Here is an 18,985-nt window from a genome sequence, read left to right as displayed (position 1 = left end):
ATTGCCAGGTAGAGTATAATCCTGGTCTGAAGCATACTGTAGCTCTTCAGTTCATTTTAAAGCAATTGCTGAGTAGCCTGTGAGGCTGCCCATAATCTAGGAGGGAGTATACTCAGCAGCATCCAGTTTAGATATAACCAGAAAAGTTAGTACATGAGTTGTAACCTCCAAAACAAGGTGCCCAAGAACATCAGAGATAAATAGAAACAGCAGTTGTTTTTTTCAGAGTAGAATGAAAGTGTTACATGAAGTTTCCCTTGTGACAACAGACTTAAGAATTGCTAGTGACCTGTTACTGTTGTGATCTCCTGTTCCATGCCCTGCTGGAAGGCTTCCTCAAAGCTTCTGCCACTCCTTCAGCTTCATTCGCTGGGTGTCTTCCATTCCCAGGGCCTTTCTTTGGGTATACTCTGCAACTGTTTCAGTTTTAAAGGTTTCATGTTCCCTCTTCCATATTTTTCTTGTAATTTTTCAGTTGCTGCTGCATATTTTTTGTGGCTTTCTTTCTTAAAGTGGTTTTTTTTTCAGTTTTATTGATATATTTGACAAGTAATATTGTATAAGTTTAAGGTATACAACACAATGGCTTGATATATATGGATGTATGAGTGAAATGATTACCACAATAAGTTTAGTTAACATCCCAAACCTCAGATAGTGACAAAATGTTTTCCTTCTGGTAAGAACTTTTAAAATCTGCTTGCTTAGCTGCTTTCAAATATAGAAAACCATATTGTTAGCTATAATCATCATTTTGTATGTTACATCCTGACAACTTATTTATAACTAAAAGTTTGTACCTTTTGAACACCGTCACCCAATTCTGCCACCCCTGGCAACCACAAATCTGATTTGTTTCTTGAGTTTGGTTTTCTTAGATTTCACGTTGAGGTGACATCAGCCATTATTTGTCCTCTTCTCTCTGACTTACTTCATTCAGCATAATGACCTTTAACAGCCATTCATGTTCTTACAAATGACAAGCCTTCCTTATTTTTTATGGCTGAATAGTATTCCACTGTATGCATGTGTATATTTCTGTATCTATTCATCTGTTCATGAGTATGTAGGTTGTTTCTATGTATTGATATGGTAAATACTGCTGCAATGAACATGAGGATACAGATGTCTATTCAAGATAGTGATTTTGTTTTATTCAGGTATATACACAGGTAGAAGAGATGGCAAGTTGTGAGAATGTAAAGGGTACCCTGTTTACTGTTGGTGGGGATGCAGATTGGGGGTTCCTCAAAAAATTAAACACAGAACTATCATATGTTGTGTTTTTTTAATTCACACACTCCAGATAAATCCTGTAGATTCAGCAAGTGGCTTTCTAACTCCTCAAAACTAACCTCTAAATAAGTCAGATTTGCTGCCATGGACTCTAAACCTGCTATTAAATGTGGCAGCTGCTGAAACTGCTCCTGTTACTCTACCAGGCCTGTCTTCTTTTTTCCCAGTGAACTCACAGCACAACCACCTCATTATCCACCAGCAAACCAGCACGTGCACACTCCTTGGCTCTGTAGGGTAGTGGATGCAGACCATCCAGATTTATCCTTGCTAAGTAACTGTAGTCCAGCAGAGTACTCTGACAAATATGCAATGTTCTTTTGTCCATTTTCCAACTGTTGCAAAAAGCTTTCTGCATTTTACTAGTTAAGTGGAATTATAGAAAGATTGTTATAAGTTAATTATAAATACCTTTATCTGATTTCATTAATCCTTAAATAGTATCCCATCTCATAAATGTATTTTTAATTGTTTAAAGCAATGGAACATTTTAACTCATTCCAGTTCTGCTTTCTGATAAAATGAAGCATTCCCAGTCTCTTTTGTCTTGTTTAATTTCGTTGTGCCTAGATTCCAGGGCAGTATTGCCTATATCACTTATAATATTCTAATTTTTATACTCTGCCTATTGAAAGATCTTTGAGTGAGAGAAAGAATTATTCTAAAAATACATACTTAGCTTTGTAAACTATAATCGTCTTGTTCTCTGGAGAACTTTGCAATTTAAATTCCTTTCTTAACTAAGGCACCTTTGTTCCATTCAAAATATTATTATAAAATTTCCAAGTACCTCAAGGATAGTGGGAGCTTTTAAAAATTGAATCTGTACACATCCTCTATGGGAAAAATGCAGATCAATAAATTTGAAAAATAAATTCACCCATAGTTAAGACTGCCAACATGATTAGGACAGAGAGAATTTGATACACTTTAGTTTGCTTGAATGTTAAATAACCACCCAACACTACAGATTATGTACTTTAGTGGAACTCACGCTTGAATGGAGAGTTGCAGGCAACTATGATGAACATAGGAGACTGCTATAGGGTCCTAGTGGGGCTGACCACAGAAATCATCTAAAATATTCATTTTCAAAGGTAGGAGGTCCTAAGAAGGATAAGAAAGCGTAGAGAACTTTGAATAGGGAGTTAGTTAGAATGTACTTCAAAAGTGTGTGGTACCAAAGATGATAATGTCACAGAAGCATCAGTGCGGGGGACAATGGAGGATCCTTGGAGATGGGATCCTTGCAGACTTGGTGGTGAGGAGACTAAAAGAAGTGGCTGAAAATCAGTGTCATTAGTATCAGAAAAAAAGCCAAGAATCATAAAAGGTTAGACTGGAAGAGATTCCCTCAATTTCTACTTGTTGAAGAAATAACTGGAAAGATTGCTCTTGAACTGAGAAATGAAGGAAGCTACTAACCTCACTCCTACAGAATCGATCTATCATTAGTTTCAGAAAAATCACTAATCAACAGTCAATAACAACAAAATGTGAACACTGAACTAACCAAAGCTCCCACAAGAATAAAAGGAAGCTTGGACACTATATTTGAGTCAAAACAAATTCAAAACAAAGCTTAGAAACAAAAGTGTAACACACCATTTAATCTGAATTAAATGTAAACACACATTTTCAGAATTGAAATAACACCAGAAGTCAGAAATACAAAGACTCTGACTATAAATGAATGAATAAAAGGGTATAAAAATAAGAATTGACTGAATTAAAGAAATTAGAAGGGAAGACAATAATCTCTGAAATTAAGATTACAAGATCTCCAATGGAGCTGGATACAATAAAAAATATGATATGTAATTTAGAAGATAAAAGTAAAAAAAGAGTGAAGGGTAAATGAAAAAGTGATAAAAAGGAAATACCTGTGTGTGTATAAACCAAAATATATAGCAAATGAGAAGGTTTTTATAGAAATATTCTAGTTAACATCATAATAAGAATGATAGAATTAAATATCATTGTTTTGCTATACCAAATAATTGAGAACAGTGGATATTGACAAAATAAAAGATAGTGGCACATTATGACTTTCTTCATGGGAGAACACAGAAGCCCTTATGACATAATAGTCCAAAACAAACAAACAAAAATCCCTCTAGCGCCAACTAAAAATTTACAGGATGTAAACAAAACAAAGAAGCGTGTTAAATTATACCCTGGGGATGCGATAAGCGATGTTCTGACAGTGGAACACCCTCGGCACTCGCAGGATGTGTGAATGCACGTCCTCCTCGTGATTGTCGAGTGACCGTGCACTAGGTTATGCTTCAGTAATGACCTCAAGATCTCAGTCACTTACAAAAAGGCATTGTTTTGTTTTTAAGGCTTATCTTATGAGTTAAAAAAAGGGAAAAGGATCTGCTCATGTAGATGGGCAAGAACCTAGATTGACGGAGAATTCTTAACTTGGATTTCCACATAAATTTTAGAAGAGCCATTCAAATTTTACTGAATTTTGATGGGATTTTGATTGGGATAGTTCTGAATTCATTAATTAATTTAGGGAGAATAAATGTTTAAACAGAACTAAGTCTTTTAGTACATTATTATAAAATAACCATTTGGTTTTCTTAAAAATTAATTGAAATGAAAATTAATTAAAATTTTCAGCCCTGGCTGTGTGGCTCAATAGATTGAGCACTGGTCTGTGAACCAAAGGTCACTATTTTAATTCCCAGTTGGGGTACATGCCTGGGTTGTGGGGCAGGTCCCCCATGGGGGGCACCTGAGAGGTGACCACACATTGATGTTTCTCTCCCTCTTTCTCCCTCCCTTCCTTTCTCTAACAATAAATAAATGTGTTTTAAAAATTTTTCAACAAAGTTTTTAATTTTCAGTTCACATCTTTCATGACTTTTGCTTGATTTATATCTATGGATTTTTTTTTACTATTTCGCAAACTCAAATTTTTTAAATTTAATATTTCCAATCAATTTCTGCCAGCATATATACAAACACACTTGACATTTGTATGTTCACCTTTTATTCTGTGACATTGCTAAGGTTACGATTAGACTCCTAGCTATTCGCAGATGCATTTTTAAGAATAATGTATGAGAATAGTCATGTAATCTGTAACTAAAGATTGTTATACTTATTTTCACTCTTCATCCATCTGCTCATTTTTTGGATGCCATCATGGCTATAAATTCCAGTACAATATTTCTCCATTTTATCTATTGTCAAATTTCTTAAAATCAAGTTTATTTTATTATATTATTCACTTTTAATTTTTATGTGTGTATGATTTATAAGGTAATCTTTCTGAAAGAATCAACATTGCTTTTTACTGGTTTCCTCCCACCCCATTTTTAGACTCTTCTATTTAGATGATTTCCAGATTCACTTTTATTATTTTCCTTTGTCTACAGAGGTTTGGTTTGCTTTGCTCTCTTTTTCTGGTTGTTTAATGGGAAGCATTACATGATTGTTTCATGACCTTTCTTCTTTTCTGGTATGTTTCATTAAAACTATAAATTTCCCTATAAACAATGCACTAGATGTATGCCAAATTTTTTTCAGTATGCTATAGCTTTCATTATCATATTTTCTAGTTTTTTTTTATTTCTTCTTTGACTCATCTGTTATTTAATGCTGCATTGATTAATTTCCAAATATTTGGGGTTTCTTAGATTTCTCAAGGTGATTTCGTTTTTCATCCCAATATTGTCAATAAACAAACTCTGTAAACTTAAGATCCTTAAGGTTACTGAGATGTGTTTTGTCATCTTGCATATGACCTATTTCAGTGATTGTATCCAGTGATTGTTCAAGTACAGTTGTCTCCTGCCACCACTTTCGCCTGCCCTGCCCACCCTCGATCCTATCCACTTTGACTTTGTCCATGAGTCCTTTATATATGTTGTTTCACTTGGCCCTTCCCTATATTTCCCCTTTTATGACCCTCCCCACTCCACTCTGTTCACTGTCAGTGTGTTCTTTATTTGAGCACCTCTGGTTATATTTTCTTGCTTGTTTTATTGATTAGGTTCCACTTATAGGTGAGATCATATGGTATTTGTCTTTCACTGCCTGGCTTATTTCACTTAGCATAATGCTCTCCAGGTCCATCCATGCTGTTGCAAAGGGTAGGAGCTCCTTCTTTCTTTCTGCTGCATAGAATTCCATTGTATAAATGTACCACAGTTTTTTATCCACTTATTTACTGATGGGCACTTAGGTTGCTTATGCAATTACTGGTGTGATTTAATTTAGAATGGTGGAATTATTTTCAGTTTTCCTCTCTTCTTTCTTTTTCTGCCTTCTATTAAATGATTTGTCTATTTCTAGATTCTAGTTTAATTTAAATAAGTATTTTAGCCCATTCGCATTATTTTTATCTTTGATCTGAGATGTAATGATCATCTTTAACTTTCACATCTTAGAATTAACATTGTGTCACTTCACGTAAAATTCTGAATCTACAAAGATATGGAGATATAGCCACCATCCCATCATAATTTACACTAAAGTTCTTATGTCTAATATATACATGCATTATAAAAACACCATGCCAATATTGGCTTTAGATAGTAGTATGTATTTTTAAGACATTAAGAAAAATATTATTTATACATGCCCACATATTTACTGTTTCATTTCTTCTTAAAGATCTGAGTTTCTTTATTCCAGTATAATTTTCCTCCTGAATACCCTGAATAATTTCACTTAACATTTCATATAGTGAGATTTTACCTGTGATACGTTATATTTGTTTTCTTTTTAAAAAATATCTTAGGCTAACTTTACAATGCTGAAAGCTTATATTCTATAATTTGTGTTCTTTTCCCCAAAACAATGGTAAAAGGATATCTGTGCATAAAGGTCCTTGTAACAGAGCCAATATTAAAAATATGTTTTCTTCTTTCTTCAGCTAACGATTTGCAGGAAAATCATTTGAGACCTTTAGGTTTTGTTTACTTAGTAGTAATTATAGAATTGTGCTTGCCTTTAAATTGTGCATATCATTTCCATTTATATTACAGCTTCATGAGTTCTTGTTATTTATAGAGAGAATTTAGACACCAACTCAGAAAAAAGTTCCTACATTGTAATCAATGATTTTAATGTGGACTGATTTATATCCGTGTTCTATGAATATAGACTGATTTATATTTGTGCTGTCTAGTATAAGTGGATGATGTTTTCTAGTATAATTTATTGTGACATACAATGTAATTCCAATATTTAACAGGAAATTCACATTAAGAAAATTTTCAGGGATCTAAATTTTTAAAGAAAGTGGTTTTCACAACTTTCTTTTTAGTTATTTAAATAGCCTGAAGTGTTGCTTAAGAAATAATACCTATTTTTAAGGATGTCTTGATGTTAATACAATTTTACAGCAAAGTTACTCTTTAAAATAGTTCAATGATTGTACTTGAAACATGCCTTATCCTTTTCTGTTTAACACTACTTATGATTCACAGAAGTCTGTGACTGAATGAAATTGAAAGAAAGAGACTACTGAAACTGATAATGGTAAGATTGACAGGTTTGCTAAGAAAGCAAGTCATGGACAGACTTAGAAGCCAAAGTCGCTGATTCCAACAAACACTGCTAATATCAAATTGATCTGCTTTTAGATACTAGAAACTATGCTGGAAAATGACTGGCCAGATAAATCTATACCAACTTTATTTTTATTGAAGTGATAATAGATAGATAGATAAGTGATAATTGTATAATTTGCACATATAATTGTTACATATATAACAATTAGCAATATAATACTTAAAAGAAAAATAACTCATCTCATCTCTGCTTTCTCAGTTCTACTGTGACAGGGCACAACTACTAATTATATTATCCATTTATTTTGGTATTTATCTTGATATTTCTAGGTAATATTTTTATGCAGATATTTTGTGATTTATCAGTTACAGATGAACATTTAGCTTCCTTATTTCAACACAATATACTCCTCTAACTATTCTCATGACATATTCTCCAAGTAGTGTACCATAATTCTTCTTTTTAATTTGTATGCAATGTTATAATGTTTTGGTTTTTCTTCTAGTTAATGATTGCCTTAATTTTCACCTGCAGAGCCTTCCAAACACTTATTATTATTTTGATCAATTAGCTCTTTCATTCTTCCAAATAAATATAAATCTCTTTGTTTTCCACAAAAGTCTGACATTCTATGATTATGCTGAAATAACAAACAAATCTAGAGTTAATTCATTTTTGATAATTTATCAGTGTCAAATATCACAAAAGTGATGTTTATATTTTTCTGGAACTTTTCTCTTATGATCCAAAGATGCTACTTCACTTCAAAGCACTATGCCATTACTCAGTGAAGAAGAATGTGAAAGTAGGAATGAGAAAGTTCTGAAGGGATGGCATCTAACCCCTTTATCACCAAAGAAAAATTTTCAGAAGAAATATCCTCAGGATGTTTTGTCTAACTGACCAGGGATTAATCACTTGACCACATATATCTGCAAAAGAGGGTGGTAATATAAGGTATGCAATTGTTACAGTTAATTTGGGCCAATAACAAGTTATCCTTTGGAGTTGTCCCATTGTTGCTTCAAAACACAATCTGCTGTAGACCTTTTGAACCTCACTTATGAGTATAGATTCAAAAATTCTCAATGTAATATTAACAAATAAAGTCTAACAATCTATACAGAGAATTATGTACTATGATCAAGTGGGATTTATTCCAGGTATGCAAGGCTGGTTGAATTAGTGTACTCCATCACATAAATGGCCTAAAGAAGAAATATCAAGTGGGTTAATTCATGCAGAAAAAGCAATTGACAAAATTCAACACCCATTCATGATAAAAACCATCAGCAAACTAAACAGAGAGCAAAACGTCATCAAACTGATAAAGAGCATCTACCAAAAAACAAACAAAATAACAAATAAACTACCTAACCTCATACATGATGGCAATTGCAATCTTTGATACTTCCACAAACAAGTTGAAAACATATGTCTACACACAAACTTTACATAGATGTTTATACCAATTTTCTTTGATAGTGCCAAAACTAAGAAGCAACCAATGTATTCTTCAATAGACAAATGGATAAATAAACTGTGTTACATCTATGCACTGGAATATTATTCAATATTATAAGAATTTGGCTATTAAGCCAAAAATAAATGAAGGAAACTAAATTGCCTACTACTAAGTGAAAGAAGCCAATATGAACAGGATACATAATGTGTGATTCCAACTATATGACATTCTGGAACAGGCTTATCTATGAAGATGGTAAATAGATTAGGCATTGCTAGGGCTTTGGGAAAGGATGGAATGAATTGGTAGAGAACAGAGGACTGTTTAGGGCAGTGAAAAACTTGATAGGATACATAATGATGGATGTATACCATTATGTTTGTCAAAACCCATTGGACATACAATACCAAGAGTGAAATCCTTTTTTTTTTTTTTAAATATTTTATTTATTTTTATTTTTTAGAGAGGGAAGGGAGGGAGATAGAGAGAGAGAGAGAAACATCAATGTGCGGTTGCTGGGGGTTATGGCCTGCAACCCAGGAATGTACCCTGGCTGGGAATCGAACCTGGGACACTTTGGTTCCCAGCCTGCGCTCAATCCACTGAGCTACGCCAGCCAGGCCAAGAGTGAAATCTTATGTGAACTATGAACTTTTGGTGAAGAAGATGTGTCATTGTAGATCCATCAACTAGAATAAATGTCCCTACCACTCTGGCTTAGGGTGTTGATGATGAGGGAAATTGTGTTTATGATTAAGAGAAGGAAATATAAAAGAGAACTTCCTGTATTTCACTCAATAATTTTGCTATAAACCAAAACTACTCTAAACAATTATATACAAAGAGATAAATCAAGATATATTGACAAGGAGGAAGGATAAAGTTAACATGTAAGCAACGACAAGTAACTCCCTGAGATGCAGTGAATAACAGTGATAAGAATGTCTTCTGACAAAAAGGAAAAAGTGCATGAATTCTTTTTATTCACCTACTTATATCATCATTTGGATTATATACCAATTATATGCCAATTTAAATAACTTATTTGGTCTTTCATCTACAAATTGTACTTTAGGGTAATTCAATCACTGAGTGCAAGTTTTTAATTTATAGAAGTTATGCAGCTTAGAAACAAAAACTGAGAGAAGTATATTTTTATCATTTTGCAATCTTAATGTGATTAATGGATCAATGTGGTATGATCATTATTTACTACTCTAACCAAAGGGAAGACACCCAGACATTAACATGCCTGCTCATGGAAAAGCATAACGTAATCTGTGATAAAGTATAGCAGAAAAAATCAAACCTGAATTGGCTAAAACCTCTAGAGGTAGTTAACAATTTTTAAAAAACATATGATACAGAATATCATGTTCAACGTGACCACTTACACAGAATGAGCAAATTTTAACTGGAGAGACTTCTATTGTATAACTGTGTTTCTTCAACAAATAATTACAAAGGGAAAAAGGATAGAAGCCTATAAATTAAAATATAGTCATCGATTTAATTTTCTAAAATCACAAATACATACATCTCAAAGGTTTCAAATTAAGAGTTCTAAGACAATACCAAATGAGAATGCATGGACTTTTTATACTCTAATTCAAAGAAATAAACTAGGAAAAGTTTAAACAAAGAATCAAATCAAATCTAGTCAGTGGGAACAGTAGACACTGTTGACTTGAGTGAGCATATGTACTGTGTGGCTGCAGCATTCAAAATTACTTAGTGAGTAGGGCAACAAATCTGCCTCGAATTTTGTGTTAAGCTTGAGCATTCGTACACAGAAAATATTCAGATGATTCAGAAGGCCGCAGCTACAGGAGACTGGTGATTGGCAGCTTCATCGTGACAATATGCCCACTCATGCATCTTGTTTCATGCAGAGTTTTTTAGAAAGCATGAAATCACCCAGGTGGCTACAGTCCAGATATGGTGTCCTGCAACTTCTGTTTTTTCCTAAAAATAAAATCACCTTTAAAAGAGAAGAGATTTCAGACCATTGATGAGATTCAGGAAAATATGACGAAGCAGCTGATGATGATTGGGAGAAATGTGTGAGGTTCCAAGATGCCTACTTTAAAAGGGACTGAGGCATCATTGTCCTATGTACAATGTTTCTTGTATCTTGTATCTTCTTCAATAAACGTCTCTATTTTTCAGATTACTTGGCTGTGTGGCTGAATTCTTTCTGGACAGACCAATGTATATAAATATATATTTTGTGTATAAAATCTTGTCTATTTTTTGAATTGCAGTTCTTCAGTTCTAATTTTTATGTCAAAATTTCAGGTAATATTTTTGATCTTGTTGCTTTGAGAAAATGATCTTTAAAGAAGTTTTATCAATTTGATAAGATAGCTATTAATTTGCAAAATGTGATATGCACTAAAAGCTAGTGAGTGTCTAAGGTTAGATCACAAGGTAGGGTGCTAAGGGAGAATCAGGACATTTTTGTAGAATGTGTAAATATCTTATTTGTTCACTTGTTGCTTATAGATTTACAACTCACATATGCATGAAATCATATGGTTCTTAATTTTTTTCTGTATTGATTTATTTTGTTTAGCATGATAGGCTCAAGCTATCTCCATGTTTTCCACAGTGGCTTCACAAGTACGGAATTTCCAAAGAAAACTAAAAATGTAATTGTCTTTTCCACTGGTATAATTCCACTGCTGGGATTACACCCTAAGAACCCTCAAACAGCAATTCAAAAAACCTTTGCACCCCAATGTTCATAGCACAATTTACAATAGCCAAGTGTTGGAAACAACCTAAGTACCCATCAGTAAATGAATGGATCAAAAACTATGGTACATTTACACAATGGAATATGATGCGTCAAAAGAAAGAAAGAGCTCTTATCCTTCACGACAGCATGGATGGAGCTGGAGAACATTATGCTAAGTAAAATAAGCCAGTCAGTGAAAGAAAAATACCATATGATCTCATCTATAAGCGGAATCTGATCAACAAAACAAACCAACAAGGAAAATATAACCAGAGACATTGAAATAAAGAACAACCTGACAGTAACCAGAGGGGGGAAGGGGAATAACTGGGGAAAGAAGGGGAAGGGTTGTTAAGGAACATGTATAAAGGACCCATGGACAAAACCTAAGGGGGGTAGGATTGAGGGTGGGAAGTTGGGGTCGATGGGGTAGGGGAGAGTGGTGATGGGAAAATGGAGACAACTGTACTTGAAAAACAGAAAAAAAAGGAAAAATTCTCTTCATGTTGTCTCAAATGCCAGTATTTTATCTTTTCTTTTGGCTGAGTAGTATTCCATTGCATATATGTATAAGAAAAACAAAGAAGCAAAAACTCAGACACAGATGATGGTATGCTTGTTATCAGAGAGAAGGGGATCAGTGAGAGTAATGAGAATCAAATATATAATGAGGAAAGATGATTTGACTTTGGGTGGTAGGTATACTTGAATCCTATATAACTTATCAACTAGTATCACCCTAATAAATTTAATAAAAAGAAAACCTCACAATGAAAAACTAATCATGGTCCCAGTTGGTGTGACTCAGTGGATTGAATACCACTGGCCTGAGCATAAAAAGGTCACCAGTTTGATTCCCAGTCAGGGCACATGCCTGGGTTGTGGTTCAGGTCCCCAGGAGGGGCATGTGAGAGGCAACCAACCACACATTGATGTTTCTCACTCTATCTTTCTCCCTCTCTTCCTCTCTCTAAAATAAATAAATAAAATCTTTAAAAATAGTAACCATAAATGATTAAATAAAAATAGATGATTTAAAAAGGAATATGTAAATATCTCTTGGAAATTTCCAGACCTATGTGAGAAAATGCTATCTTATAAACAACTGAAAACCTAAAAGTCATACAACTTGTACCTTGTTTGCTTGTTGTGTTGTTGTTTTGTTTAGTTTTGTTTTTATTTTTCTAAGGGGCTACTAAAGATACATGTGAGCATTAAAGGGGCAGAGAAGATAATTGGTGACATAATATAATTTTAAATGCTATTGTTGAGGGGGATGTCTCCATACAGAAATCAGGAAAATCTATTCAATATAACTTGTTATTCCCAAAATGTAGTTATTTCTTTCTAAAAAACAATTGGTAAATCAAAATTGAAACTGTGAGCATTTAATGGCCTTGCTGTTCAGTTTGTAGGGTGACACATATGAGTTAAATTTTACTCATGTGAATAACTTAGAATGCTAAATACTAAGGAAACAGTTTGTCAGTTTTTTAAATTTAAGTATTCCTTCACATAGCACCCAAGAAATTATTTTCTATAAACTAGCAATCCAAATTATGTCTGAAATAGGATATGGTTTGTAGAAACTGAATGGAAAAGAGTGGTTTTATTAATCAACATAGTAGCTATATTATATATGCTAGAAAAAAGGTAAAATACTTTTAGTTTGATAATACAAATGTCTAATCACCATACTTAAAAATTTATAATGCTATGTGTAGCATTAATAGTATTTTCCTGGCCAGAACATGGATTTTTAACAAAATCTTGCTATAAGTACCGTTTCAATGCCATGATTAAAGTGAACTCTAAGTATAAACAATAATTGAAATTTCTAGCTAAAATATTATAGGTCCTCATTCAGTATAAAAACATTATATTTATTTTTCTCATCCTTTACTTGTAATTTAAAGTTATACTTTGACTGTATTATATTTTCAGCCACATATCATAGCAATTCAAAAAGATTGTGGGTAGCAGCATTCAAGCCCAACAAATAACTTGCCCTGAGTTTGAAGGTAGTTTATAAATTTTACACCTGAGAAAAAACATGGAATTTCACTTCCTACACTTTAAACATAGATCAAAATATGGTTGAATTACAGTCAATATAAATCACAACAACATCTGTAACAGTAATATACTACATATGTCAGTGCTAGCGTTTCTGTCAGGAATCTCTTCAAATATCAGAAAAACCCATTTTGAGGATGCTGTGTGTGTATTAGAGAAGGAAATATAAAATCTTTTTTAAAAATTAAATTGTGAGTTCTTTATGGATCAATAAACCATATATCATGACAAAGCTGAAAAAACTTAGTAAAAGACTAGTATGAGAGGAGAAGTGAAAAAAATATTAGTTCTTGTTTTTAAATTTTAACCTGCATATCTGTAAATGGGATTTTAATAGCCACTTTTATTTTTTAATTAATCTTTATTATATATTTTTCCATTACTACTTGGTCTCCTTATACTCCCTCCCCCCAGCAATCACCACACTCTTGTCCATGTCCATGCGCCCCTTTTCCTTTGTTCTCAATCCCTCTCTTTTTGAAGCAGCCATTTCGCCAAAGAGCCCCTTATTCCTTTAACTGAAAAGTCATACTAGAAGCCTAATTCAGGTCCTTGTTACTGATGTGTCATTGCTTCTAGGCCCCCCTATCAGGCAGAGAAAGCTAAGATATGTGAATATCTACAAATATTTCTTTATGTCCATATATATATCTACTAAATTAATGAGTTTCTTATGAGAAAGTCAGAGGTAGGTAAATGATTTGGGGTTGAAGGAAAAAAAGCAAAATGAGGCCAAAAATATACAACAAAATGTCAGAAAATCATTATTTATAAAATAATCTATTAAGGACATATCAAAAGTAAAAGGCATAATCTGGAATAATAAACTAATTGTGTGAAGTTGCAAAGGAAACTTTGGAAAGAGAGATACTTTATTATAATTTAGTTTGCTGAGCACTAAAAAAATCTTTCCCCTAAAGACTGAATCTATCGTAACTACAAAAGTTATATCTTTCCCATTTTTGTACACAAAAGACCCTCAGGGTTTGAGTAAAGTTTATACACAAAGACAGAAGTTACAAATGAACAAATGTGTATTTCTAATACAGTGGTACCTCAGTGCTTGTCATTAATTTGTTCTGATGAGTGGCAAGCAAGAGACGATTGATGACACATTTTCTTTTGCAGATGACGTTGTGACACATACAAGTTCCAGCAAGTGTGACGAGAGGCAAGGAAGTGGCAAATGTTGAAACATTTTTCTCATCAAAATGTGACGAGTACCAGGTTTGATGAGTTCTGAAGCCAGTGAGTACCAAGATAACACTGTATGTTGGATGAGAATATTTCTTATATATGGGTATTTAAAAATGTTTCTCTGCCTGTGCTCCAAACAACCATTTCTAACTACCATTTGGATTTTTGCAGTTCTATTGGTCTGACATAGTGTAAGCAGTTTTAAAATACAATTAACCATACTTAGCTTCATGGAAGGTGCTTGTTCTCCACCATCATAATAACCTATCTGTAATGAACCATGCTTTGTTGTTATGCAAAGGCATCAGCCCCAGTAGTTTCATTGGCATTCTCTGCCTGCTCCAATAAAGCACCATAAGAAATAATACAAAAGGAAACTACAAGAAAAAAAATCACAAAATATTAATATTAAATTTCTCTTTTGCACAGAATATTATCAAATATCACAGATAACATGGTGTCATAAATCCTTACCTTTCCCAATGCATTTAGAAAGTAACATATTGTATTTACTAACACATTTCCTGTAGTTGTAACATACATTAAAAATGTATGGATAGCTTACTTTCATATATACATATATGTAGATATCATTCAGGGTCCTTTATAATATTTATGTTATATATCCACTTAACTAGACACACACAACTGCTTCGTACATTGTAATGTTTGGACATATTCAACTGTAATGCATTTGTGATGCATTATGATATATTCGTCAAGTTTTATTACTGAAAAGTGATAGCCTCTAATAGATATTAGGTTATCAAAAAGTTCTAAATTAGAAATTTCTGTATGTTTTTCCTCATAAAACAATAAAAATAATATGCAAGTTAAAATCAATATTATTTGTAGAAATTAAACTTATTATAAATTATTATTTTATGTTTCCTCCAAGATATATACATGAAGTTCTCTTCTTTTAAAGATAACAGTACAATGTAAGTTCATTTACTTTTTAAAATAAGTTAAATGTACTTATTGATAGCTGTTAGAACACTCAGTTGCTTCAAGTACTGAACAAAATCATTCAGTGTGATGGATTTCCTTTTCCAGTTGGTGAGAGGTCTAGATGCAGGGCTCTGTATCAGGGTTAATGGACTGGATGTCTCCAATTAACTGTATTTGGTGAAGGTTTCACATATAAAATGGGACTTAAGAAGTTAATTTATCACTTCTGGCCAAGATGGAGGCACAGGTGGATGCATGGTACCTCCACACACAACCAAGATTGGAACAACAACAATTTAGAAACAATAACATCCAGAACTGACGGAAAATTGATCTGAATGGAAATTGGACAACCAAGGAGTTGAAATAGACTCGTTCATCCAGACTGGTAGGAGGGGCAGACACGAGCAGCCAGGCGTGGTCCCAGCACGGAGAGCAGAGAGAGTTGGGACCAGGCACGTAAGGCATCTGGGGCTCGCAAGACTGTAGCGGGTGGACCCCGAGTGCACAAGTGGCAGCTGGCAGACCCTGGCCAAGGGGTGGCAACCCAGTGAGGCTGCGATTGAAAAGCAAGGCAGTGCATGCAACCCAGGATCCCAGCGCTGGGAAATAGAGCCTTAGGACACTGATTGAGGACACCTGTGGGAGTTGAGGCGCACGGAGAGACACCTAGCCTCACAGGAGAGGTCCTTGGAAGGTCCCACAGTGTGCACAAGCCCACCCACATGGGAATTGGCACCAGAGGGGCCCAGTTTGCTTGGGGGAAGCAGCAGAAGGGACTGAGGTCCCATGGAGAATGGAGCGACCGCCATTGTTCCCTCTTGACTCCACCCCCACATACAACGTCACAATCCAGCGACTGGGGTGCCCTGCCCTGGTGAACACCTAAGGCCCCGCCCCTTACTGTAGCAGGCGTGACCAGACCGCCCCCCCTCAAAAAAAAGAGAGTTGGCTCAAACAGAAGAACAAATCAAAGCCTGAGAACCCATCCTTTTAAGCGACCAAGATATAGCCAACCTATCAGATGCACAGTTCAAAACACTGGTGATCAAGAAGCTCACATAATTGGTTGATTTTGGTAGCAAATTAGATGAACAAATGCAGGCTATGATAAGAGAAATGAAGGAAAATGCACAGGGAACCAATAGTGATGAGAAGGAAGGAAACTGGGACTCAAAACAATAGAGTGGACCAGAAGGAAGAAAGAAACAACCAAACAGGAAAGAATGGAGAAATAAGAATTCAAAAAAATGAAGAGAAGCTTAGGAACCTCCAGAACCTCTTTAAACATTCCAACATCCGAATTATAGGGGTACCAGAAAGAGAAGAGGAAGAGCAACAAGTGGAAAAGTTATTTTAACAAATAATAAAGGAGAACTTCCCCATTCTGGTAAAGAAAATAGACTTCCAGGAAGTCCAGGAAGCTCAGAGAGTCCCAAAGAAGTTAGACCCAAGAAGGAACACACCAAGGTACATCATAATTACATTAGCCAAGGTAAAAATGAAGGAGAGAATCCTAGAAGCAGCAAGAGATAAGGGGATAGTCACCTACAAAAGAGTTCCCATCAGAATGTCAGCTGATTTCTCAAAAGAGACCTTACAGGAAAGAAGGGCCTGGAAAGAAGTATTCCAAGTCATGAAAGGCAAGGACCTACATCCCAGATTACTCTATCCAGCAAAGCTTTCATTTAGAATGGAAGGGCAGACAAAGTGCTTCTCAGATAAGGCCAAGTTAAAGGAGTTCATCATCACCAAGCCCTTATTTTATGAAATGTTAAAGGGACTTATCTAAGAAAAGGAGATTAAAAAAAACATGTACAGTAAAATGACATTAAACTCACAATTATTAACAACCACACCTAAAACAAAACCAAATGAAACTAAGCAAACAACTAGAATAGGAACAGAACCACAGAAATGGAGATCACATGGAAGGTTAGCAACAGGGGAGTGGGAGGAGGAGAGAGGGGGGAAAAGTACAGAGAATAAGTATCATAGACGGTAGGTAGAAAATAGACAGCGGGAGGGTAAGAATAGTATGAGAAATGTAGAAGCTAAAGAACTTATAAGTATGACACATGGGCATGAACTAAAGGGGGGGATGTGGGTGGGAGAGGGTATACAGGGTGGAGGGGAGTGAAGGGGGGAAATGGGACAACTGTAATAGCATAATCAAGAAAATATATTAAAAAAGAAGTTAATTTATTTGAACACCTGTGTCATTATTCTATAGTCATCAACCCTTCCTAAGCTCTACTTACTACTTCCATACATCTCCCACAAAATATCCATAGAATTCTTACTCTCTACTTTGGCCATTGCAGACCTCCCTCTGTATCCTCAACACACTGTAGTTTTCTCTCCACTAGGCCTTGGCTCAAGCTCCTCCCTAAATCATCATCTCTATCTAAAAACAAATTACTACCTCTTCTTCCAGCCCATCTGAAAGGCACTGCTGCATGAAGCTTTCTCCTGTGGGAATGAAGCTTTCCATCCCACATTCTTCTGCGGTATTGTGCTTATTTACAATGAAAACATTCTTCCTTCTAAAATAAGCAGTGTGTACATGTTGGCTTTCAATAGTATGTGTAATTTTCAAAGCTTCATTTTAAAGCTTCCAAAAATTGTCATTCAATAAATGTGTTTGGAAAAATAATATAAATAAATTGTTGTATAAATGTGAAAACTGGGGATAGGAGTTTTAAGTAAAAATATAAGATTGCTTTTCTAATAATGAGTTGGTAGGAACAAAATTCAAGTTGCTTGGCAATCAACCCTTTCCACCATCTTGTATTAACCTCATTCTGTCTTTACCTTCCCATACCCTGTGCATATTTAGATTCATCTTCCAAATAAAGTACTTACAGCAATCTTCACTTGCTGTTAAAATAAGAAGGCAAGTTTGTAAAGAATGAGTATAAAAAGTTGCATTTTGTATTTGAGGCACTGTTCACTGTGCCGGACTCATCAACAGTTTTGTTTTCAAAACGATTGTATATATTAAAAATCCAGGTGACAGCCTCTGGCCAGGTGACTCAGTAGGTGGGAGCCTCGTCTGGTACACCAAAAGGCTGTAGCTTTGAGCCCAGGTTTGGGTACATACCTAGGCTGTGGTTGTAGTTCCCTGTCAGGGTGCATGCAGGAGTCAACTGACTGATGTTTCTCTCTCATGTTGATGTTCAACATAACCTGGGGTAAGTTTGAAAAAAAATCTAGGTGACAAATTCAGAAGTCTCTGCAGAAAAGTTTTTAAAAAGATTTATTTATTTATTTTTAGAGAGGGGGAGGGAGGGAGAAAGAGAAACATTAATGTGTGGTTGCCTCTCAGGTGGCCTGCAACCCAGGCATGTGCCCTCATTGGGAATCGAACCTGTGATGCTTTGGTTCACAGCCCGAGATGAACCCACTGAGCTATGCCAGCCAGGAGAAAAAAAAAATTTAAAAATCCAGAAAATTATACAGAAAAAGTTGACTGAAGCATTATTAAATTTGTCAGAAAAATATAATTATTGTACAATTTGTCTAGTATAAGAGTTTTTACTTCATTCTGGGAACATTCCATTCACTTCTGAATAGGACATCCTCTAAGAGACGGTTGTCTGTGAAAATGAACACAGCAGGCCTCATACTCCCTGTAGGTTTCTACACAGGTATTTATGAGAGCTGAGCACATAAAAGAATCTACTAATAAACAATTTGGGGAAGGGGTAATATTTAAATTTAGT

General features: G+C 34.8%; 1 pseudogene; it reads right to left on the bottom strand.

Moving 5' to 3' along the window:
• Positions 1 to 281: 281 nt before the first annotated feature.
• LOC123826959 lies at positions 282 to 17,754 on the bottom strand (annotated as a pseudogene).
• Positions 17,755 to 18,985: the final 1,231 nt, after the last annotated feature.

This window comes from Phyllostomus hastatus, unplaced genomic scaffold (genome assembly GCF_019186645.2).
Source record: "Phyllostomus hastatus isolate PE091 unplaced genomic scaffold, TTU_PhHast_1.1 phas_contig_86, whole genome shotgun sequence".
Classification (NCBI taxonomy): domain Eukaryota; kingdom Metazoa; phylum Chordata; class Mammalia; order Chiroptera; family Phyllostomidae; genus Phyllostomus; species Phyllostomus hastatus.
This window is presented reverse-complemented; position numbering and strand designations above follow the sequence as displayed.